The following is a 24,961-nucleotide window of genomic DNA, read 5'->3' on the forward strand; positions in this document are numbered from 1 at the left end:
TCAAACAGAATTAAGACAGGTAAATTATCATCACAAATGTAAAAATAAATTGAGAATACCAGGCAAAAACCCATGCATGAAGTTTATCATTAAAGTTTGCATTTATGTAGGCTTTGAATAAAGCATTTTAAATTTTTCACAGTTAACATAATTTACAGTATCTTGGATTTTAGTGGGCAATGACCATAATGAATACAAATCCTTTTTGTAATATTTTTAGTATGTTCCATTTTTCATCTTGTTGAACTATCAACAACAACCTTGAGTGTGCTGTATTAATGACTATGTGCTGTATCATAATATTTTTGCATATAACTATTGTACAATATTAATCTTGAGGATGTTCTCAGGTAAGTAGGTTTATATGCAAAGCATATTTTAAAAAAGACAGACACATAGTCAAACCAAAAGCTCATCATCATGGAAGGAATTTTTGTTCCATAGTTCTCCATAGCCAGATTTTTTTTTTCTTCCAAAGTAGAAAATTGTTCTATTGTATTCATTCAATAGCTTTAAAATCATTTTTTTTAAAAAAACAGATACAAATTAATTTTAAGCCTAAAATGAAATATTTTTTCATAGGTGATATAGGTGTGGGAAGTATTTGTTGAGACAAATTTGAAATAAATGTTTTGTTCTTGTATGAGCACAGCCACCTTTTACTATTTCTGTACTGCTACTCATTAAAGTATATGCATTTTAAACCAAATGAAAGAAGCTTCTGCTTAATGATCAAATGATCAAATCATTTCACAAACACAAACAGAAACATACAATGTATTTTTGCTGAACAGAGTATTTGGCCGGTTAACAAATTTAAACAATTTTTAGTCCTTTCAACTAAAATTACAATTTCTATACCTCCTTTTTTGCCATAACATTTATTTTCATCTATTTTGTACCAATATTACCCTTCATTTTCATCTCTAATTTTGACCAAATTCCATTTTCCCTTCTATTCTATATTAAACCCCTTCCCATTATCATCTAATTTTTATATCCATCATCATATTAATTAATTATGTGGTGTTACAGTTATTTAATTCTTATATTAATAATAAACCCACTTATTTTATAACATACATTTCCTTAACTAATACAATCCAACATTTTAATATAAATCAATTGATTATATAGATATCTTTTTTATTTATATATGAACCAGAAGAAAAAAAAACCTTAGTTGAATTTAAAAATATTCTAACTATTATCCTCTAATCATATAGCTTTCCCCCTGTATTATTCCAAATCATCACTTGTTTGTACACACATCACCGTAAACTATTAAAAACATTTCAATTATTATTCCAATTATTTTTCAATTCATTTTCACCATCATATGATTTAACATTATTTCTTACTACAATTCATATTTCAATTCTAGTCATATACATCATATTCCTCTTTCATTTCTTTCCCTTTCCCTTTTCATTTTTATTTTTACCTTTTCATTTTTATTTTTACCTTTTTCTTTCCCTTTTTTCCTTTTGTGCCTTAAAATCCTGATCTCTCCTGTTTTGCCCTCTATTTCCCGTTGTTCCCCCTCTCTTTCTTTTTTCTCTTTTTTTGTTTCACCACTGTTTATCCTACTATTTATCCCAGTATTATCATTTTGTATTTCAAAGACCTGAACTCTTCTATTTTGCCCTATATTTTCTATTCTTTTCTACCCTTTTTCTCTCTTTTTTAAAATTCCTTTTTACTCCTGAAGGTGTCTCTATTCAATCCACAATTTCTGATTGTCTAACAAATATCCATTTTGTTTCAATGTACATTAACAATCTTACTTAGCTTCTCTTTTTCTTTTTAGCTTTAAAAATATCAAATCAGTTTTATAGTCCAGTCCGAATTTAAACAGCTCTTCTCACTTCTTTTTTCCTTTTTTCCTTTTATTTATACAACACTTCTGTTATAGGGCTTATTGTCCATTCTCTTTTGTTTTTCTTGAAATTCGAAAAAGAAAGGGGAAAAAAAGGATCTATTTATTTCTTTCTGATTCTTTGACTAATCTTGGGGCAATTTCTCTAGTTATTTAAAATTTTCCAAATTATTTCCAAATAATTTTGTTCAAAAGTCAATTTTCCATCGTGTTTTTGTCCCTTTAAGATTACGCTTCAAAATCTTCTTTTCTTCCCCACATGCTCATCAGCGGCTATTTTATTGTGAGGGGTCTTAAAGTTAAAAAATTTTTTCCTTATTGTTGTTTCAACCATGGGTTGGCTGTCACTCACCCAGCTTCAAAAAACTCCGTTCTATTCACAACTCCTGCTCAATGCTTAGTCCGGTCCCTAGCTTAGTCCCCAGCTTTGTGACAGCCGCAATGATTGCCGTCCCCTGCCGCCGAGTAATAAAGAGTTTCCTCTGACCTTTGAGGAACTTGCCTGTTCCTTTTGGTCTTCCAAGGTGCCTCTCCTTCTTCCCCATCCCTATAGGACGGTTCTGGTCTGAAGACCCCTCGGCAGCGGTTCGTCAGTCCGGGTTTTCAGGAGCTCATCAGAGCACGCTAATCCCCTGACTGTCTCACCGCGACGCTTCCGGTCGAATCCCACAGTCATTTCATCATTAATGTGATTCCTATACAGTCAGACTTTTTGTGAAGCTTTTGCAAAGCAAACCGTGGAAAATGCATCTGGGAAGAAATAAAATAGAACAATTCACAGAGGGATTTCTGGAGAAAGGTGGTTGCCTTAAAAGGGGGGGGGGCTTTAGTAGAAAATTGTACTTAGACAGAAACCCTAAATACCTGGTCTAATTATATTCTAAGTAATATCTTGGTCTGCTCCCTCTCCCATCCAGAAAAGATTGCAGCCCATAGCCAGAAGTCTGAAAGAGTGATAGACGCACCTACCAATAGGTGATTTTCTAGCCAGGCATAAAAAGAAAAACTGCAACAGCAGCCACAACAAGCTCCCAATCACACAGTTTATGTTGCAATGAGAATAAGAGAGAAAAGGAAAGATAGAAATTCTCAGAATTATTTGGTATACCTTTAACATGTGCATTGTGCAATATCTCTCATTTCATGATAATTCTTCAGAACAAGGCATGTTAGCAATGGTTTCGAGAAGGAAAGTAGAGAGGAACTATTTATTATTCATTTATAGTTTAGGGGCACAATTCAGAAGTCCAAAAATGGAGCAATCCTATTTAGATCATTTCATTCTGACCTGATGTCAGATTCAAAAACAAGATGCTGAAAATAGAGTCTCATTCTGCTATTTGATTATATAATAAAAAGATATAAATGGTTTGGGAGTTTTTATTAACACAAAATGAAATTTACATTTTCCCTTTAGTAGTAGTCTGTAGCCTTCTAGCTTCTTCTATACTTTAATAAAATTTCAAGAGCTCATGGGATGGCCCTCCCATTAGGGCAGGGGTCCAATTCAGAAAGCATATCAGCCAGGAAGACTGCAATGGGATGGAAACTAGAAAAAAACAGCAACCTATTTCTTCACAATATACGAAATGAAACTAGAACCTAAAGAAATTTTATACCACTTAATGGGGAATAGAAACGTCTTCAGACAGCACTGGCTCAATGGTCTGGAAATGGAGATGAGCATTATTCTCTATCGTCAGCAACAACTAGCGGAGCCAAATAGGCAGGGATACCTTTACCTTAATGGGGAGTAGAAAAGCCTCTCTTATAAGACAATGATAATTGTTGATGATTGGCCATTCTTAAAATAATTTTTAATGTGCTGAAATTAAGGCCATCTTGAGAGAGATACGTCAGATCTGTTACCTAAGCAACCAAGGGAAAAACATGATTTAAGTCCAAAACAAGCAGAAGGGATGTGAAAGTGACTCAGGCAAATATGTCCCCAATTAACATGAGCACAATCAGACTTGCAAGATTCTGTTACTATAACCAATATTAATACTAGTTTAAAATAAAAGTAGTTTTAGCCTTCATGTGAAGCTGATTCCTTGCTTTGGTCTACATATTGACTGACAAATTTCATGAAATTAAATGTTTAAATATGTGTAATTTCTTCTCTATAAATATCCTGATTACCAAAATCCATCCAGTTGGTAGACTGCATGAAGTAAACTTTCCAACCTCGACACCAATATTCAGGTCACTGAAATATTGCATTAAAAACAAAACAGCTAAAGATAAAATTTATATTATTATATCAACAGCTTTTTCCTTAAATATTTATAGTTATATCAAAATTAACTGTTATAGTTTCTCAGGTTATATTATTGTTCTTTTCCAATGTATTTATCTGCTTATTTGGGGTTTTGCTCATTTCCCCCTGAAAATAGAACCAAATGTATACTACTTCATGGTTATAATATATAGCTGCCATCATGTTTTAAAGTTTACTAGAAGGTGCTTAGATGCAATTGCAGATATTCAGCATACTTTAATATTAAAAATGGTGCTCATGCAGTTTTACCAATATATAGCAGACGTAATACTAAAATATTTCTGGACCAGTGTGACTAAAATAAATGAAATGAGACAAGAATAATAAGTTTGTTTTACATGATTTCTGCTCAGGAGGCTTATAATCTACCAAAACCAAAAAAAATTAAAGAATGGTCAAGGATATAAATAGTAATAGATGTATTAGCCAGTAGTATTATAAATATAATATGCAACGAGGATGGAAGTATCTGCGGGTTATGGTCTGAGGCTGTGGCTTATAACATCCTTCACTATTGAGCACACTAATGTGGATTGCCAAGAGTTGCATTTTAATAAATGTCAAATAGCAGATGCCTGTGCTACCATAATGGTAGTTAACTGACAACCATCTTAATATAATTGGTCTACATTCAAATTCTTGCTTATCACTGCAAGCCCTTAGAGAAATAACTATGTATCAATTAATGAACCTCACAGGATTAATCTGACTTTAAAGTTGGTGGGGTAGGGGTAGATAGAATGTGAATGATATTTTTGCTTCTAGCAAGAGAAAACTGATAAGATGACAAATAAAGGACCTTCTATAATGTAAGGTCCCAAAATGTACTTGAGTCACCAGAATGCCAAAGAGAGAGAGACCTAAGAAGAGGCTTGGAAAAAATATCAGCTTTTATTTGTACAAAGAAGAGCTGGGTAGACCATTCCACAACATACAGACAAAGAGCATGCAATGAAAGACCACACCTTGGGGAAGGTATGGCATCCTTTTATACCTTCAGAAACATCAGCTTAGTACCAATTCTGGCCCCCTGGCCCATGCCTTCCTTGTAGCCCTGCAGTGGCCATGCAGCAAGGAACAGTGGGGCTGAGTGCTTAGCAACAGAGGGGCTGGGTGCTTAGCAACGCAGGTATTTGCCCGATGTAACCCTGCCAGGCCATGACACACCCCGCACCAGGCACTGAGTTGTACACAAAAATAAGATAACAGGAGTTAGATCACTGGCAGAAGCAAATGGCAGAGGCAATTCTAATTCTTACAGGAACAAAGCAATTCTTACAGAAGCGAAATAGCAAGTTATTATTATGTCCCAGTAATTCTACCTATTCTACTGTTATTATGTCCCATCAATAACATAATTATTCATAACTACAATAACAATGGAATGGTAATAAATGTTTCCTTTGACTTTACATATTACAAATTATAAGGCCACTAATAATCAATTACATAAATGCTGTCTATTGGTATTGATTACTCTATATTTCATCCAGCACAATAGCTCACTTTAGTATACATACAGGAAGTCATTAGTTAGCTGCAATCTTAAAAATAATATCATCCTCTTAACAAGATGATTTCTCAGTAACCTTAAGATACAGTTTATTGGTAAAATATAATTAGTTAGCTCACCATCATTTAAATTATTTTCAATTCTTTTAAATGACTGTTGTTGGGATAATCAACAAGGGTTGTCACTTCTATTTCCACTATATTCAAATGCTTCAGTTGAATCAGAGTGATCCAGATATAGAGTAATTTCTAATGCAGAATTCATGAACATAGGCATAATATATGCATAGATTCCAGTGGTGATGCCACATTTTTCCTATTTACTTCTTCATGTTTCTGCTTCTCACTGGTGCTCCCTAGTGAAATTAGAATTAGTACCTGTGATTACTTCTTTCCATAAGAACCAGTTAGTAGCAGGGGTGGGATTCAGCCGGTTTGGGCCGGTTCAGGCAAACCAGATATTAATTTTAATCTGGTTTGCAGAACCGGTAGTTGCAAGGACTGGCTGACCCTGCCCAACCCACCCTGCCCTTTTCAGGAGTCTCCCCGCAGCCCATTTTCGATGCCAGGTAAGTGCAGGGCCCACATGGAGGCTCTGGGAGGGCGAAAAACAGGCCTACCGGAAGTACCGGAAGGCTGGAAACAGGCATGTTTGCGGCCACCAGAGGGCCTCCGGAGCCCAGGGGAGGCCGTTTTTGCCCTCCCAGAAGCTCAAGGGAAGCATCCAGAGCCTGGAGAGGGTGAAAAATGGGCCTACCAGACAGTAGTTTAAAGGGACAGTGTTGCCTGCAATTCTCATTACTTGTTGCTTCTAAGCACATGCTTCCCACAATCTTCCAGGGCTTGAATACCACACTTTCAGCTGTTTTCAGCACCACTCAGTTTCCCACCCTAGCCCACCCCCACCAGGCTGGTCTGGTCTGGTCTGGTGGGGGGATTGCCTTCTGCCTTACCCACCACTGTGGTTTGAGACATGCTACAAATGGAGATTGACCATCCCCTAAGCCATGCCACTGTTAAAGTAGATCCCAGTCGCTGCGCTGCAATGGACAAATAAAAAGCAGAGTGAGAAGAGGAGGAGGAGGAGCAGGGAGAAGAAAGAGGGAAAGCGGGCATCCCGGGCAGCCAGCCAGCCACCGAAGCACTGCCATTGCCAGTGGGGAGGAGACGGAGAGAGGGAGGGAGAGGGAGAGAGAGAGATACAATCCAATGAGAGAGAGAGAGAGAGAGAGAGAGAGAGAGAGAGAGAGAGAGAGAGAGAGAGAGCTCTGATCCAACCAAGGTTGTCTTAATGCATGGGCCTGATGGGCATTTGCCCGTGGCCTCACAAGCATAGGGGCCCCATACTAATCTGTGCATGTTAACCCTTCAATGCACCTTGTATCTTATAAATACAGCAACTTATTTATTACATTTTACTGCATTTTTAAAGTAATGCTGACATGCAAATATATGTTTAATTTTATCGACTATTTACATTTTTATTCCTGTGAGTAGTTGACATAGCGGCCCCAGTACACTTCTTTGCCCAGGGCCCATAATGCTTGTAAAATGGCCCTGGATCCCTCTCACCTCAGCTCATGGCAGCAGCACAAGCCATGCTCTCCACAGCGGCCTGCAGCTGATCCGAGGCATGCAGGCCGATGCTCTTTGGGCGCCTGCTCCCACTACCTCCTGTTGCAGTCAGCCTCAGCACAGTCGCCACCTCCTGTGCACGCATGGTGTGGGTGGGCCTTCTGATAAAAAAAAGACATCCGCTGAAAATGAGCCCCGAGTGCTTGTTTTGGGGCCCAAAAGAAAATTAGACTGTGTCTTATTTTCAGGGAAACAAAGTAGTGAATAAGCCAAAGACTGAACTGTAAGTATCTGACATTATTATTTTATTTTGTTGTATTGTACTTCATTTATTGTTGCGTGTCATTTCGTTTCATTCTTAATGATATGAGTCTGTGCTTTTAAATAAATAGACATTTTTACCTTTGCTATGAATCACTAATATCTAATGTATTTTTGCTTTTGTTCTGTTTTGTTGTCACTGTTTTGAAATCCTATTGTCAATTTGTAGTCACCAGAAAAATTAAGCATTTGCACTCCGATACAATTCTTTTATGTTTGCCATGATTCATGTGAGACACTATTAGCCCAGAGTGCATCCTCATTATACTGCCCTGCACTGCCATGTAATCCTCTGAGTTTCTTGGTGAGAATCAAGGGAGAGAAGATCAGAGGGATGAAAGCAGATTGCCTTTAATGATCCTGTACACAACACCAGAGCTCTGCTCTAACAAATCATGCTGTGATGCTTTTGCTTATTAATCAAGCGGCTGTGGTATATAGCGGCACAGTAATATATGCCAAGTGTGGATAATTGAGTTCTGCTTCTGAACTAAAAAAAAAAGACTTCAATTTCATATTTATGAATGCCTGTTGGTTGTGGCAATGTTTATCAAAGACATGTTATTTTTAGCATCTTGAATTAAAATGGATCATATAGACATTTTGTTTCATAGGCAACTGACAAGCCACACTTTTTGAGAAATAATGATGCATGTCACAATCAGCTCTGAATAATTATTCTTATTTAGATACAAAGCTTATCTTAGGGAAAGGGTAAATTTAGACAAATGGGTTTTTTTTTTTGCTGTAAAATACAGTTTCTGGGATTTATATTGTACTGGGATTGATAACATTTTCGTGAATGACTATTGTTTTCCTTATGGTAACATTTGGCAAAATCCTGGAGTATTTTCAGATATTTTCAGCTTCAAGATCAGTTCCAGATCTGTCGGTTTTGAATAATGTCATATGTTTGGGAAGTAGAGTTGATTTATTTCTAATTATTTATTTCTAACTTTATTCAGTTTATTGGAAATAAAAGCAATTTCATTCAATTTATAAGCCTCTCAACTCCTAAAAACTTTGGGAAGTGTACCACTAAAAGCCCACATATTAAAAAAAATTAGCTGAGCAGAGGAGCAAAATAACAAAACTAGACCCAAACAAATCAACCAAAATACAACAAAATAAAGCAAAATAAAAATCCACAATTGCTCTATTCCTCCAAACCTAGGAGAACAACTAAATAATTACCTGAAAGACCTGTGAGATCACTGATGGTAAGACCTAGAGTGTCCTTAAGCGTTTGGAGTGATAACAAAGAAAACATGGGCTCTGTTATATATAACACAACCAACCACAATCTATCACTCCATACATAAATCACAGTTTAAGGAATAAATGCCCCCACCTACTTTCTCTGGGGATTTTTTTTTTTTTATTTGATGAGCATTGTTCATGGATTCCTTTTTCATTGGTCAGATATATAATGGTAAGCATTCCTTAATGACTATAGCATTAACTAATGGCCAGGACGCATTCTGTGAGTCACCAGATTTGGAGAAAATTCTATCATAGAGATGTTTTTTTAAAAGCAATATTTTTTCTTTCCAACTCTTTTTCGGAGAGGATTAATTATGTAAAATGAGTTGATGAATCGGTTTTTTATTTCCAATGGCAAAACTGACTAGGTAGATTTAGTTTAATCCTGTGCATGACTAGGTTTGTTTTGGGCATGTAAATTGAGTTTTGGGTGGATTCCCACAAATATTAACTCCTCACTGACCCATTTAAAGAATGGGACTGTTTGCATTGTTCAAAATTAATATGCAAATAATTAAAGTGTGACCTTTTAAAGTATGCATTTTCTTGCTAGAGTTTGGAGATGAGACAGTGGCTTTGGACTTGGCTCTCGGACAAAGAATATTATAATTTATAACTTTTCAGTATCCCTCTTCCAAGAGAAATCAAATCAATTACTATATAACTCTTCAGTGTTTGGGGAAATTATGTTGACCATAACACTGCTTTTGCAACAATCAAAAAGACTGAATGAGATGCTGAAGGAATACTGTCCTTGTATAACTCCAAGATGACAAGAACAATCTTTAAACAATTCTTTTCACAATCACATCTTTAGAAAACTATAATTAGCTTCCCTTAATTAAGTTTGATTTACATCTAAAATAATTAAGATAGAGATGTTAGCGATAGATATATAGAGATAATGATATAAAATAAATCAGCGAAGAAGTAGAAAATCTTATTTTATTAATAGGCCCTGTTGGCACAATGCTCTTAATCAGATTAGTCACAAAACCATTTTAATTCTTTTAAAGTTAATATTGGCTGAACATATTCACAGTAAAAATATCTAAGTAATCCTTATGGAATACAGGATCTCTACCTATTTCTCTGAAAAATACCTGGTTCCTATGAGTCAACTCATCAGGACAGGATTGATGCCCAATGAAGGAGGAATTTACCATAGTATCTGCAAATAACTGGAAAAATAAAAAGCAATCTCCAAAAAAGGACATACCTTGAAATCTTTTAGAATTTGACATGCAAGATCTGAACTGGACATTACTTTATGTTCTGGAGATGAGCACTTGATTACTAAAGTATATAAAATGCTACTCAAGATGAATATGAAAGATAAATACATTAAAGATTGTATGGTAAAATGGGCAAAAAAAATAGGGTATAACATAACACTAGATACATGGGAGAATGTATGGACTAATGGACTAAAATTTACATAATTATAATTTGAAAGAAAAAAATTATAAAATGATACATTGTTGGTATTTGACCCAAGATAGACTAGCAAAAATGTATAAAGGCAGAGGTGGGTTTCAGCAAGTTCTGACCAGTTCTGGAGAACCGGTAGCGGAAATTTTGAGTAGTTGGGAGAACCAGTAGTAAAAATTCTGACTGGCCCCGCTCCCATCTATTCTCTGCCTCCCAAGTCCCAGCTGATTGGGAGGAAATGGGGATTTTGCAGTAACCTTCCCCTGGATTGGGAAGGGAAGGGAGATTTTGCAATATCCTTCCCCTGGAGTGAGGTGGGAATGGAGATTTTACAGTATTCTTCCCCTGCCATGCCCACCAAGCCACACCCACCAAGCCATGCCCTGCTCACCAACCACCAAGCCATGCCCTGCTCACCATAATACCCACAGAGCCAGTAGTAAAAAATTTTGAAACCCACCACTGTATAAAGGGACTTCTAATAAGTGCTGTAGATGTAATCAAAATCCAGGTTCATTTTATCATATGTGGTGTTCTTGCAAATATGTGAAAATATACTGGATAAATATAACAATGATAATGCAGAAAATATTTAAGATACAAATGAAACCTGAAGCTTTTCTTTTAGGTATTATGGACAAACCAATGGAACAACTTGGGTTGCTATTCCTTCACATGTTGACAGCTGCAAGGATAGTACTTGCCAAGTACTGGAAAGGAAAAGGGATGACAACTGTTGAAGAATGGATTTTAAAACTGACTGAATTAGCAGAGATTGCGAAATTAACTGCTTTGATCAGAGACAATGGACTAGACAGCTTTATAAGAGTCTGGAAACCATTTGTGGACTTTCTATGCGTCAATTTACAATAACAGATGTTGGATCACCCTTTTCCCTTTTTTGTACATCAGTTTTTTATTTTTGTTGTTGTTAGTGCTGGACATGTTTTGTTTTATTTTGTTTGCTCGTTTGTTTTTTTGTTTTGTATTTTATCTTTTATGATAAAACAAACTAAATATACTTTAAAAAAAGAATTTGAAATGCTTATACAAAATCAAGGTAATGTGTTGTGATGTATTTATAAACAATATATCTAGACAGAACAAATTAAAAACGATATGATCAAGTGGATGAAAAATTTGAGAGATGTATTTACCAGTGCATCAATGGGAAAAGCTAGGTTAAAAAAAATCAATAAAATTTACTCCAAGCTTCCATTTAAGAGAAAATTGGCCCACCTACTGGGCCGCAGCCTGTGTGAAACCGGACCACATGAGGGATGGGAGAGCAAGTGTATGTGAAGCTCCACTTGCACAAGCAGCAGGCAAGCACATGCATGTGAAGTTCCACTCATGTGAGCAGCGGACACTTGAGTGGAGGGTGCTTGTGAATGCAGTTTTGCACATGACACTCTCCATTTGCATGAGTGGAGGTTTGCGCATGAGCCCAAGTGCCGCCCCCTCAAGCACCCACCACTCACGCAAGTGAAGCTTCACGTATGAGTGCAAGCGTCGTCATGCTCATTTATGTGAGTGGAAGACATGTACACAAGCCACTCGGGTTAATGGAGCTGTGCACACACGTGTGTGTCTGCCATTCACATCCATCCCCCATGCCGGGGTGGAAAAGTTGGGGACAGACATAATTCTGTCAGCTACTGCTAGGGAAAGAAAGCATACAACAAACATTGGAAAGTGGTTTTTTTTTTTACTCTGCCTGCTTGTGGCATGTGTGATATCACAATGCCCATATAAAAGGAGATGTCATGATGTCATAATGCTGCTGTTATCACTTGGAGCCTGCCTTGATCCAACCTGCTTCTGCCCATTAGCCAGTTGGGCTTTAATGCATTCATAGCTGCCATACATTGTAAGGAATATCTGTAATTAAGATTTTACAGCTTCTGTTTATGTTGCCTGATTTTAACAGCTACAGAATAAGCTGCCTGAGATCATGTGTCCCCACCCTCCACATCTCCATTGACATACTTAAGCATCTTATGGGAACAGATCAGTATTCTGCTGGTAGATGGAGGAGCTTATTCCTTCCTGAGTGCTCCCTGAATTTTAAACAAGGAAATGTAATTGAAAATTAAAGCAAGATTTTAAAAAACAGTGTCTGTCATGGGAAAAAGATGATTCAAAAGATGATATATGGAAAGCGGAATTTTTTAAAGATGAAAACTTGAACAGTTGGCTGGGAATAGATCTACCCAGAACAGACTTGCCTTCCAGATGACTAAGAGTGGAAATTCAGAATGTATTTTCAACATATTTGAGGGATGCTGTGTTGGCAAGAACTAGCCTAAAATAAGCTTATCAGAAAGAAAAATGACAAGAAAATTCATTGTGATTTTAGACTCCAGTCTCTAAGGCAGAAAGTCTAGAAGGACAATATATACAGACAATATGGATAAGCAGATTGCTTCACAGGGTGTGGATTTGTGGACAATTAGGAAGTGGTTGAAGCCAAAGAATGCCAGAAAAACCTAAAGATTTCAGGAAAAATGGCCATCGTTTTAAGCCAGCTCTTCATTGTGAAAACAAAATAATAAATGGAAGGACAGCTATGCCAAACTCCTACTTAGTAGCCACGCCTTTTGTAGATATGTGTTCAATTTGAGAACTAGAGCAAAAAGAGTAGGGTTGTTTTAACATTTTTCCCCAGATCATTGCAGTACTGATTCAGATTCAGTATCTTGAACATGGAAGGCTATACTGCTCTACTGATTACTAAAGTTTCTAGGTTATATAAGCAAATGTTTGCAATTATTCTTTGATTGCAGAGAATTCACAATTCTGCTTACAATTTTGTCTGTGTGTGTGTGCGTACACACGATTCCATGATCGTGTATATTCCATGATAATAAGCTAATTTCAATAAACAGGATAAAATAAATTTTGAAAACAACTTGGATTTATGTATTTTTTTAAATCTTTGATAACAAAATTCTTGTGTCCTTAATGTAAACTATCTTGTAAGTAAATCCACTATTTTTAGAGAACTAATTGGCAAAATTGAGTTAGAAATCTTAATAATATTGCCTTCAGTCTGGATTTAAAAGCCCTATGCAAAACACCAAAGTAATCTGCATTTTATCTCCCTTCCCCTTCTCCTTCTCCTTCTTCTCCTTCTCCTTCCCCTTCCGCTTCTCTTCCCTCCCTCCCTCCCTCCCTCTTTCACATTTTTTGCTACATTTTACCACCAAACAATGAGAAACTGAATGAGAAAGAAAAATTCCAGCAATAATAAAAATCAGACGAACCAAAATAGTGCATGGAATATGATTTTCTTGTAGTTTCCTAGTTATAATGTTATAATATTCCAAAGCTAGTCATAATTTGAAACATCTTAATGGTAACAGTTGCTTTCACTCATCAGCCATTAGCAATTAGTAATGTAGAATTTTCTACATCCTGGCAGTACAGAATTGGAACATGAATGGTTAAACTGTGTATTTCTATCATAAGAGGTGTTTGTGTTTTTGCATATTTGTGTTTGTGTGTGTGTGTGCGTGCGTGTAAGTAGTATATGCATGCACATATTAGCAACAAATCAAGGGGAACAAATACTATATATGAAGATGAAAGTTGTGTCTATTTCTAGATGATTAGGCAATGGAATTTGTATAAAGTAACTCTCAGGATTATTTTATGAAGGCAATGAAGCTTCAACAAGTATGACCTTCATTTTACATTTGTATTCTAGTTTTGTTTTCTACACCTACCCACAAGGGAAAAAAATGAAAATGTATGTTTCTCAGCATCTTTTATACCTCTATTTTAGGAAAAATGCATATTTATTTTTAAAAAGTAATATTATATTAGTCTCAAAAACAAAATGCTATTCAAAATATTTATATATATTGTGTGTCAGTGGGGGGCATGCGCAGAAGCAAGGCACGCACACAAGCGGAGCGAGCACGTGCGCACGATCCCCATGCGAACCGGTAGTAAAGGTAAGTAGAACCCACCCCTGGTGTGTGTGTGTGTGTGGGTGGGTGTGTGTGTGTGGGTGGGTGGGTGGGTGTGTTACCTGTGAACATCCTATCAACATTTAAAGTCACTAAGACTATAATATCTAAAGTAAGAAGTTTCCAGCTGTTCTATAGCACTTGAATACAGGGTAAATAACATTCAGGGCATCAAGGCAAATATAACATGCTTAAGTATTATAATTTATTATGAAATAACGAGGAATTCCAATATTAAATGAGAAGAAAGTTGTATGATTTCAGAAATGTGCCAGTTAAAAACTGGCCAAAAGGATTTAACAAAGACATGATCTTCAATTAAAAAAAATATTAATTGAAAAAGACAAGGCACAAGACATTTAGTCTCAGTGATTAAGATAATCAATTAATCACAGGAATGACTAAATAATTAATGGCAGCTTTGCAGAAAATAAGTTTTGTTTCTGATGTTAAGCCGAAGTTCACAATGATATTGTCAAGTTGACAGATATACTATATTATGTCAGTGGTTACAACATAAATGTGATTTGGAAATTCAAGATATAAATGTATCTGCTGGTATATTTTAATAGAGTCTAAATATTTTGGATTATAAATCTATTTGCCGAACTGTAGTTGCATGTGCTTTTCTGGGTCAAATTAACCAAATTAATTGTAAAGCGCAGCAACGACAAGATTTGACATAAACTGTAACACTAAATGGACTAATTGTGCAAGCTTTTCCTCGTAGATGCTGTTCATTGGGAGAGATATGGGGTCTTTTAGCCCACTTATTTTTTCTTGTTCTCTTAAAGATTTTTCATACTATCATGAAATCGTAGATATATAATTAAAACTTTTAAACAAAAAGGATAACAGTTAACCAACTAATAGAAAATAAGGAAGAAAAAAAGGAAGAAATTGAAAGCAAAAAGTACAAGAACAGAAAAAAAAGTTGCAGAAAAATAGAAAAGAAAAAAAAGAAAACATAAAGAACTGCAGTCTAATACAGGTAATCCTCAAGGTATGACAGATCATTTAGTGACCATTCAAGTTACAACGGACCTCCCAAAAGCAATGTACAACCATGATTCAAAGATAAGAATTTATTAAAGTTATCTGGTCATTCACACTTACGAATGACCGGCGGTTTCATAACTTCGCAGAGATACTTAAGCATGTTCACCTATCTCTTTCCTTCCACATCCTTGCCCTGCTGGGTCCCTGGGAGACTGCACCTGCTTTGTCCTCCTATTCCACCCCTCACAATGTCTTGTCTACCTTCTGGAGATCTGCAGAATTCAGTATTATAGGCCATTCTTACTGGGCCACGTGGAGCAACCATTTGCAAACTGACCTCGGCAAAGCAGCATTTTCCCCCATCTCCTGCCTTTCTGCATGGCCTCTTTAACTCAAAACAGGATAATGTTTTGCAGATTCTATATTTCCTTGTGAAAAAAAAGTTTTAAAAGGAAGGGGAGAAACAAGAGCAGTAAAATGGAGAACAGACAATGAAGGATTACATATTAAAAGGGAAACGCAGAGGGAGGGAAAGAGCAGCTTTGCTTCCAGGTCAGGTTTCAACCAATGCAAAGCAGCTCCCTCTGCATAACCCTTCATTGTCTGTTCTCTGTCTCACTGCTCTTGTTTGTCCCCCTTACCTTTAAAACTTTTTTTTACGAAGAAATATAGAAACTGCAAAGCATAAACTGTGGCTCAATATCCTGTTTTAAGTTAAAGAGGCCATACACAAAGGCAGAAGGTGGGGGAAATGCTGCTTTTCCAAGGTCAGTTTGCATGTGACTGCTCCACATGGCCCACAAGATTCTGCAGATTTCCAGAAGGTAAACAAGGCATTGTGAGGGGTGGAGATGGAAAGGAAGAAGAGCACGGGGGTATCTCAAAGGGTGGGGGAGGTCCTCGGAGGCCCAAAGCAGGCATCCCTGAGGCATCCCATGCAAATTTAATGACCCCTGCATTCATTCCTACATTCATTTAACCTATGCATTGGGGTGATCCAGGATGAGGACTATTTCAATTAAATCACGGGTGTCAAACTCAATCACATTACGTGATGTATTGTGACATATCATGACTTTTTTGCCTTTGTGGAGCCAGCCTGCGCATGACGCATCCAGCCCAGAGGCCACCAGTTTGACAAGCCTGGTTTAAAGAGTTTCAACTAATATCTTCCCACCTTACGATCGAAACGGGTAGGCTCTAGTACTGTCATAAATCAAGGATTACCTACCCCTAGTTTTCACAGCAACTATAAGTAGAAATTTATATCATGCTTTTTTTTCTGTAATCTGTTCTTTCTGTTTTTTGGGGTTTTTTTAAAATTTGATTTATATGCCGCCCTTCTCCGGAGACTCAGGGCAGCTTACAATGCGTTAAGCAATAGCCTTCATACTTTTGTATATTTTATACAAAGTCAGCTTATTGCCCCCACAATCTGGGTCCTCATTTCACCTACCTTAGAAAGGATGGAAGGCTGAGTCAACCTTGAGCCTTGGAGAGATTCGAACCAGCAGTAATTGCAGGCAGCTGTGTTAATAACAGGGTGCTTAGACCACTGTACCATCAAGGCTCTTCTGTAATCTATTAATTTATTCATTTCAGCAAAAACTGTCAATTTCACCAACTATTTCTACATAGTGAGAAATGTTGAATCTTTTCATCTTGCTGCAGTAATTATATATTAAAATAATCTTCCATGGCCTATCTATCATGATATTCTTGACTATTTATATACCTATAAATATATTTATATCTATTTATATATGTAAAACCATGATTCAGCTCCCACTTCCAGGAATAGGTCAGGGTTCCTCACCCCAAAACAATTACTTTGAGACATACTGCAATATTCATCATCTCTGCTATGGATATTTATAATTTAGAATATTTAAAATGCTCCAAGGTCATCCAAAGAATTTTAGTGTGATGTACTCTGAGTAGGGCCATTCTTAGGACACCCAAAAACCACAGCTGATATATAATTTTGCAATTATATTATTTAATTGGATGGCTAAATAGGATCTTGCCATATGAAGCATTAAAGCACTGCACTATCTATGACACAGGATGGCTTAAAACCAATGTTTAAAAGACCAAGACTATTAACTGGCCCATATACTAATATCACCTGGAGAAGTTCCGTTTGTAGTACCATTTGTAGGTCTGATCTACAGTATAATTATGCAAAATAGGGGGTTGTTTGTGGCAATGTTCTAGCAATAGAAGTGTCTCCTGGATGAAGGATGGTTGGCATTATGATAGTTTAATAGTAGATAAATGGTTTAGGTAGTGCTATGCAGAACTTGTAGATCAAGCACTACTATGGGACCAAAATGCCTACAAATTAGGTATGTTAATTAATATAGCTTAATTGTGATAAATAGCTTAATGCTGTGCAGCTAGATAAGTTTTATTATTTTAACTGTTTTGTTTCATTGTTTATACTTATGTGCCCTCAATGTTTCTCTTTCTATTATTTTTTAAGATAACAGAATGAAATACTGAATTTTGAAATTTTGAATGAACTGTTTTTCCTTTACTAGTGGCAGCTAGTTCAGTTCTGAATAATGAATAAATAAATAAATAAAATAAATTTACTTAATAAAATTCCATGAAAGAGACCTAAAACAATGACGACATCAGCAAATATTGCAGGCCCAATTGGCAAAAGAAAGCTTAGGACCGTATTGGTTGGAAACATGCAGAAGAGGCCGTCATCCTGCAGTGGATAGACAATGGCTAAAATGATGGTGATGGTGATGATGAGTAGTAAATATGTTGCCGTAGTCTAATCTATAGAATGCTCATTCTCTAGACATCTATACTGTAATAATCTTATGCATAGGTGACTCTGATGCCATTGGATTTGCCATTGAAACCAACTTAGAACTTTAAATTAATACAATAATCAGATTATTGTATCAGAAAAATGCATTTTGGGCCACTTTTTAAAGGTACTCATTGCTTGACCATTTTCACATTTTGCTCAAGAAGTTGGTTTTGAACTTGGAAAACTATACTTTCCTTGATATCTAAAGGCAAAGAAGCACTTTAGGTATGAATTACGTCGTATTCTGGAGCCCTTTCTTCAGCTGTGTCTTGGTAAAGTCAAATGCCAGTATGGAAAAAAACATTTATGGCCCTCAATTGCTATAATAGCCTCTCCACAAGATGTCTCCCAACTTGTAGACATTTTGAGACTATACTTCCCAAAATCTCTATACAACAATTTGCTTTTCAAACAATGAGATTTAATCATTAGAGTAGAGAGCTAATAAGGTTTTTCCATCAGACAGTTTCTGGCTACAGATGCCTAATGATTCATCAAAAGTAAGACAGAGTATACATTACATATGTTCATCCTTCACTCACTTCCATATCATCATTATTAAACAATTTTGCCTTTCATCATTAGAAAACTGCACAACAGAACCTGTAAAGCCTAAAAATGTTTTTTTAAGTCAGAAAAACAACAGTTGGTTAATTAGATTGTGCCTTTGTGTACTATTCTGAAAGAAAAAAAATATTAACTTACTAAAAATTATATCCTCTATAAAATGATATTCTTTAAACGCTTTCCAGTACTGTGCAGCTTGTTTGCTGAATAGGAGTCCTAGTGACATAATACATCATTGTAATATGATGCGACATGAAAATTTTGCAGATTTTTTTATGAACTGACAACAACTTAATGTGATATGATAGGAAGGATTGTAAGAGAAAGAAATAGCATCAGGATTAGTGGAAGATGATTTCCACATGGATAGTTGTGTTGGAACGATATTAGCAAAACAGCCTTCTCATACCTGAAAATTTACAGGTAAATTTATGTCTTTAAATTTCTGCACTAGATCCTACGTATTTACTATAAATGCAGAATAAATATATTTATCCATCTACACACAAACAGCCAAATCCAGGAAAAGTCTGAATTCTATCACATAAAATTCAAGAACATTTATATGTTTTCTGTGTTGATCATACTATTATCACAAAATACATTTGCTCTTACAATAGACTCAGCTAGCCATACTTTCCTGTGCTGAGCATCTGAATGTTCTACCTAGAATATTTCTCTACTTACAAATAGGATGGAATGGTGAAACTAAATATTGTGTTCACAGCAAGGAGGGAGTTTTCAATCCAGGAGGAAGTACTGTGAAAACCACATATATCTTTAGTGCAACAGGAAAGTATAGGCAAAAAGCAACTGGATTGACTTACTCAATTTGGGGAAATCTTCCATCACTAAATCTAACAGAAATTTAGGCCAAACTCTTGTTTGTTAGTCATATCAAAGTATAGCAAAGTGTTAATCTGCAGGATCAAATGTTTTCGCATGTTTTTTCCCCGTCTCTCTATTTGTCAAGAAAAAGAATAGGATTGAAAAAATGCTCCATTACAAATTGTTCAAGGTCATAGAAATCATTTGTTAACTACCAACCCAGCATGTTTCAGAAGTAAATGAGAAGGGAGCTGAACAAATGGTTAGTAGGCTGCTGAATCACCCTCCTTTCTTCCATCTCCTTCCTTTTCTTCCACAATATCAGACAATCACTTGCTTTTTTTTCCAGAGGAGATTCTGTTTGTTTTGGCGAAGGCTGCTGCATCGCATTTCAAACAGGCACTTCATTATGTGACACAAACAAGCTGCTGTGCTAGTAAGCTAGAAAGAATGATGAAGAAAAGCCCTGAGTCTTTTGAGGGACAGCAAGCGGAGATGCTAACCGTGACTTTTTCTTTCTCAATTGATCAAATCCAGGCACTTCTACACACTGTCTTTGTATCACTCCTAAATCAACGCCATTCCTGTATGATTCAATGTGATCTATACCAAGGCCATTGTTGGGTAGCTGAACCAATGTATTTCCAGCTATACTGTGACACATTTGAAATTGCACCAAATCCATTTTTGTATCAGAAATGCAGGAGTTGCGTGAAGCATGGAAGGCAGACTGTTTCCCCAGTGACAGAAACACTTGTTTCTTCCTACTTTTCTGCTCCTGGGTTTGGTGCTTTTTTTTCACGCCTGAGAGGTTCCAACTTAATGATTATAGCTTCCTGCTAGCTTTTTCCTGGCAGTTCAATCTGAGAAAAGGAATGCAGCTTTCTTCTCCCATCACAGCAACTGCTCATTTATTTATGCCATTGATTTAAGAATATTGGGGGGGCAGGTCATAGCTGGGGTGTCTTGTTTCTACTTCTACTTAATAAACTACCCCAAATGCATCTACAAAGTAATTTTCACTGAAATCTATTATTCTTATTCTCAAAAAAATTGTTTGAGAGAGCCAATTTGGTTCAGGTGTTGGCTTAGAAACCAAGACACTGTGATTCCCACTTCAGGCATGAATGCCAGCTGAGTGACCTTGCACCAGTCAGTCTGTCTCAATCCAACCCACCTAATAGGGTTGCTGCAGTGGTGGGATTCAAATAATTTAACAACCGGTTCTCTGCCCTAATGACCAGCTGGGTAGGTGTGGCTGGGTGGGTATGGCCAACTCAACATCACTCACCACGCTTGGCCCCACCTCCTGGCCGCTCGCCTCAAAGGCCTCAATAAAATACAATTTCCCTCTCTATTTATTTACAACTACTGAACATCACTTAATAACGGTTACAAGGAAAATCACAAAATGGAGCAAAACACACTTAAATCTTGCTTAACAATGGAAATTTTGGCTCAGTTGTGGCCATAAGGTGAGGACTACTCTTAATAAGAATGTAGGATAAGGAGCATACTTTGCTCACCGCTTTGGGGTGATTTTCAAGAAACATTTCAAGACTTGAAAGATTTTGGGTGCAGGTGGTGGTGATGTCCGCTTCTCTCCTCGGTTGGTGTGGCAGCCACACTCGGCCGAGGGCCACCAGAGGGAGGTGAGGAATCTGAACAAGGGTGGTGCTTCCGGTGAGAAGGCCCTTCGGTTTCTTCTCATGCGAGGAGATGGGATGCTATAAAGCCTCCGCGGCCTTGTGTGGTGCTACCCAGAGCAAGGGGGAATAAAGAGGCCAGCTGGCAGGCTGAAGCATTGCTTGCTTTGCTCCCCCACCTCCACTCTTGCAAGTTTCACTGTCTTTTCTCTTCTTGCATGGCCCTCCCGATCTTCGAGACTGCGGCTCCCTAAATGGGAAGGTTGGCTGCAACAAGAAGAGAGGCCAGGTAAGCCAGACCCAGATGCTTCCCTCATCCCAGAAGCATCAACATCGCACTCTCTCCTCTCTGCTAGTGGCTGTCACCTTCTCCCTCTCTATCCGTGCTGCTGAGTGATCCCGAGTGAAGCCAGCTTTCCCATTTAGGAAGCTGCAGTCTCAAAGATCAGGAGGGCCATGCAGGAAGGGAAAAGGCAGCAAAACTTGCAAGAGCAGAGGTAGGAGAATAAAGCAAGCAAGTGAACCTTCAGCCTTTCAGCTGGCCTCTTTGTTCCCCCTCGCTCCTGAGGCAGCCCTCGGGAACAGCAGCAGAAGCACATTTGGCTGTGATAGGAAGAGAGACCAGGTGAGCTGGACCCAGATGCTACTCGGGTCCCCTCGTCCCAGAAGCACCAACCTTGGACTCTCCCCTCTCTGCTAGTGGCTGCCCCTTTCTTCACATGGGATAACCCAGAAGCAGGGAGGCAGAGGGAGCAAGGGACGGCCTCTAGCAGCTGCAAACTTAAATGTGGAAAGCGGCATACCACGAGAAGGAGATCCGCTCTGGACCTGCTGTGTTCAGCCAAAGGGGGTAACATGGCAAGGCTTGCCCTCCTTTCGGGCCTGGACTCTCGGCTGCTGCCCACTCACCCTCCCCTCCACCCCGGGTCCTGCATCCAACCCATGATGGGGGGATCTCACAATTTCTGAGAGGCGGGTGAGTGGGCAGGCGACCCTTGGGGAGAGCACTGCACTAGGGCACTGTGTGCCCAGACCAGGCACTTTCTCTTGGGCCTCCCTCCTGGAGCTGGGCCCAAAAGATGGGCCGAGCCTCATTGTGTCCCCCCTCCCCAGGCAGCCCTCTCACTGAGAGCAGTGGGCCCAGAACTGATCTCCTTCCCCTACCATCAGCCTTACCTTCTCAGGCCAGGTAAGGAATGGCTGGGAGGGAAGGGTGAGGAGCACCCACCTGCAGGCCTCTGCCCACAAAGAGGCCACCTGGGTAGCCATGCAGCTCCAGCAGGCTCATGTGGATCATGGTGCCGCGTGGCTACCAGGCCTGAGCCCCTCTTCACAGGAGCCCCAATGATGCCTCTGGCCTCCTTAGAGCAGAGCTGGCTCTGAATGCTAGATGGGGCCCCTTGGCCATTGTTTGCCAAGGAGGCCAGCTATGGCCTCTCTTGCCACCCGCTGAGGCGCCTGATGACAGATGGGGTCCTTCAGGCACTTAGCTTGTCTGCCTGTTTAGTAGCTGCAGCCCCTCCCTTCGAGCACCTTGTCAGACCTGCCTTGTGGTTTTGCCTGCGAGGACGTCACTTGCTTGGAGAGGGAGGGGGGATGGTTAGAGGAGTACTGAGTTGCCAAAATGGCCTCAGGCGAGGCCGGGTGAGGTGAGGAGTAGCCTGGAGGGGAGGAGTGAGCTGCGAGGCAGGCCCAGGCATGGTAATTCAGTTGGTTTGCCAAACTGCACACAACACTAACAACCACTGGGTTGCTGTTGTGGGAAAAATAGGGGGAGGAAAGAGTGTTATGGATGTTCATCACCTTGAATTAAACATAATTAAGACAAGGTAAAAAAAGCTTCTTCTTTTTAAAAAAAAAAAAAAAAGAATGTTCAAATAATTCCAGTTGGAATATAACATTGTATCTTTCATTTACATGCTAAAATAAACATGACCTTGACTGATCAAAGAACAAAGCAAGAATGTGAGTCATTTATATTCAGTGTTTTGAAATTAAAGTAATCATTTCAGCTCTGCATGCTACATAAAAAAGCAATTGTTTTCCTTATGAAATATATGTATTACCACACCAGTTAAAAAAATCTGGGAAGGCAGACATTGGTCCATTTAGTTAGGAATTATCTGTCGCAGTCATCTAGTACAACGGTCACCAACCACTCACGCTTCAGTGCTTCTTTGACTCCCAGAGTCAGGATGGGGTCCTTCAAGCAGTTACCTTGGCCGCCTGTTAGCAGAGAGAAACAGCCAAAGTCAACCCTGGCTTTGCTATCCATTGCAGACGCTAGATCGGCCCCCTGCAAACTCTCGTCTCTCAAGGAGCACTCGCTGAAGAGGCACGGGAAACTTCGGCCGGGCTCCTCGAGAGACGAGAGTTTGAAGGGGGCTGATCTAGCGTCTACAATGGACAGCAAAGCTAGGGTTGACTCCGGATGCTTCCCTCTGCTGTAGTGCTTCCTGGATGTGGTTTACCGCTCTGAGCCCCAAGCACCCCCTCATCAGTCCCCTGCAGCAGTTCCCCTCCAGCCGGTGGGTTGAGCCCAGCGCCGGCTATCGTAAGCCAAGCCAAGCCCTTAGTCTACTTCAAGCCATCCCCCATCAGGGGGACCCCACAAAGCCCTCACCACCCCTTCCATCCTTCTCTCCCCAGCCTTTTGGATGAGGTGGAAATACTGGATCTTCAGAGGTTGGGTGGCTATGGCTGGGAAGAAAAGGAAGAAGAGCAGCAGCGGTTCCTTCTCCTGGAGATATCTTTGAGGTATCTTTGCCTGACTTTTCTATACAAAGCCGACTGGCTCTTTCCCCTTCTTCCCCGTGGCTCTTTCTGGGGAAAAAAAAAAAAACCCTTCCTCTGGTGCTTTCCAAAGCTGGCTTTTCCAGTGTTAGCTGCCCAAATCCCCTTTTATTGTGATTTTTAAAAATTATTATTTGCATAGGCTGTCCCTTTCCAGACATCACTGGGCTTTAAAGACTTCTCTTTGTATTAGATTGGGGGAAAATCCCAGGCATGAATATGCCTATGTATTTAAAATGGGAATGAGCAGAAATTCTTAAAAGAAATTTAGCATGAAGTGGGGGAACTGAGATTTGTTAGTTTTGCTTTCTTTGCTGCATTGCCTTGATTATGTTGTGCAAAAATTAATAATGGTGCACTGGTTAAGATTCTAAGTTGATGCTGATTAAATTTAAAATAGGACAGTTATGAACAGTGTACTGTAATGAAGGGAAGAAATGATAAAATGGAAAAAAGCTGTAGTGCTTCCTGGATGTGGTTTACCACTCTGAGTCCCAAATGGCAGGAGACAAAGGCTGCCTTGGTGCCACCAGCTGGCACAAATATACCATGGTGAAGGTGAAATGCTGATGCCATGCAAATGCAAGTAGCACTTCACTCCTGCACCTTCCAGCCATCGCCACCGCCACTTCAACCTGCTTGGGCCACACATACCCACACACCCTCTGTAACAGCACCATTATCTCATTCAGGCCAGCAAGGGCTGTGCTCCTTTTTGCATGTTGCACCACCTGCAAAGTTGCACATTGCACGTGCCACTCCCTATGGCAGATATTTCCAGCCCCACCATGGCCTGGTCCCATATTCCAGAGCTGTGGTAGTCACAGGACTGGCCCTTTGGTCATCCCGGAGCAGCTCCTCCAGGCAGCCCCCCTGCAGGCTGGTGCACCCGGATGGAGGAGCTGCTCTGGGATGACCAAAGGGCCAGTCCTGTGACTACCACAGCTCTGGAATATGGGACTGACTTTCTCACCAATGTCAGCAAGCCACCATCAGTCTGCCTGTCTTCGTTTTCCTTCACTTAGACTGATCTAGCTTCTTGAGAGAAGGAACGCAAAAGAG

The 24,961-nt window shown here is 38.9% G+C and overlaps 1 long non-coding RNA gene across 1 annotated transcript; it reads right to left on the bottom strand.

Annotated features, from left to right (window-relative positions):
- Positions 1-5,032: 5,032 nt before the first annotated feature.
- Positions 5,033-5,870, bottom strand: LOC148112684 (uncharacterized). Its single transcript, XR_015729306.1, has 2 exons — positions 5,793-5,870; positions 5,033-5,340 (listed from the first exon to the last, which is right to left on the bottom strand). It is a non-coding gene; the product is annotated as an uncharacterized LOC148112684 (long non-coding RNA).
- Positions 5,871-24,961: the final 19,091 nt, after the last annotated feature.

Source organism: Pantherophis guttatus, chromosome 8 (genome assembly GCF_059756535.1).
Source record: "Pantherophis guttatus breed Tessera chromosome 8, ASM5975653v1, whole genome shotgun sequence".
Classification (NCBI taxonomy): Eukaryota; Metazoa; Chordata; class Lepidosauria; order Squamata; family Colubridae; genus Pantherophis; species Pantherophis guttatus.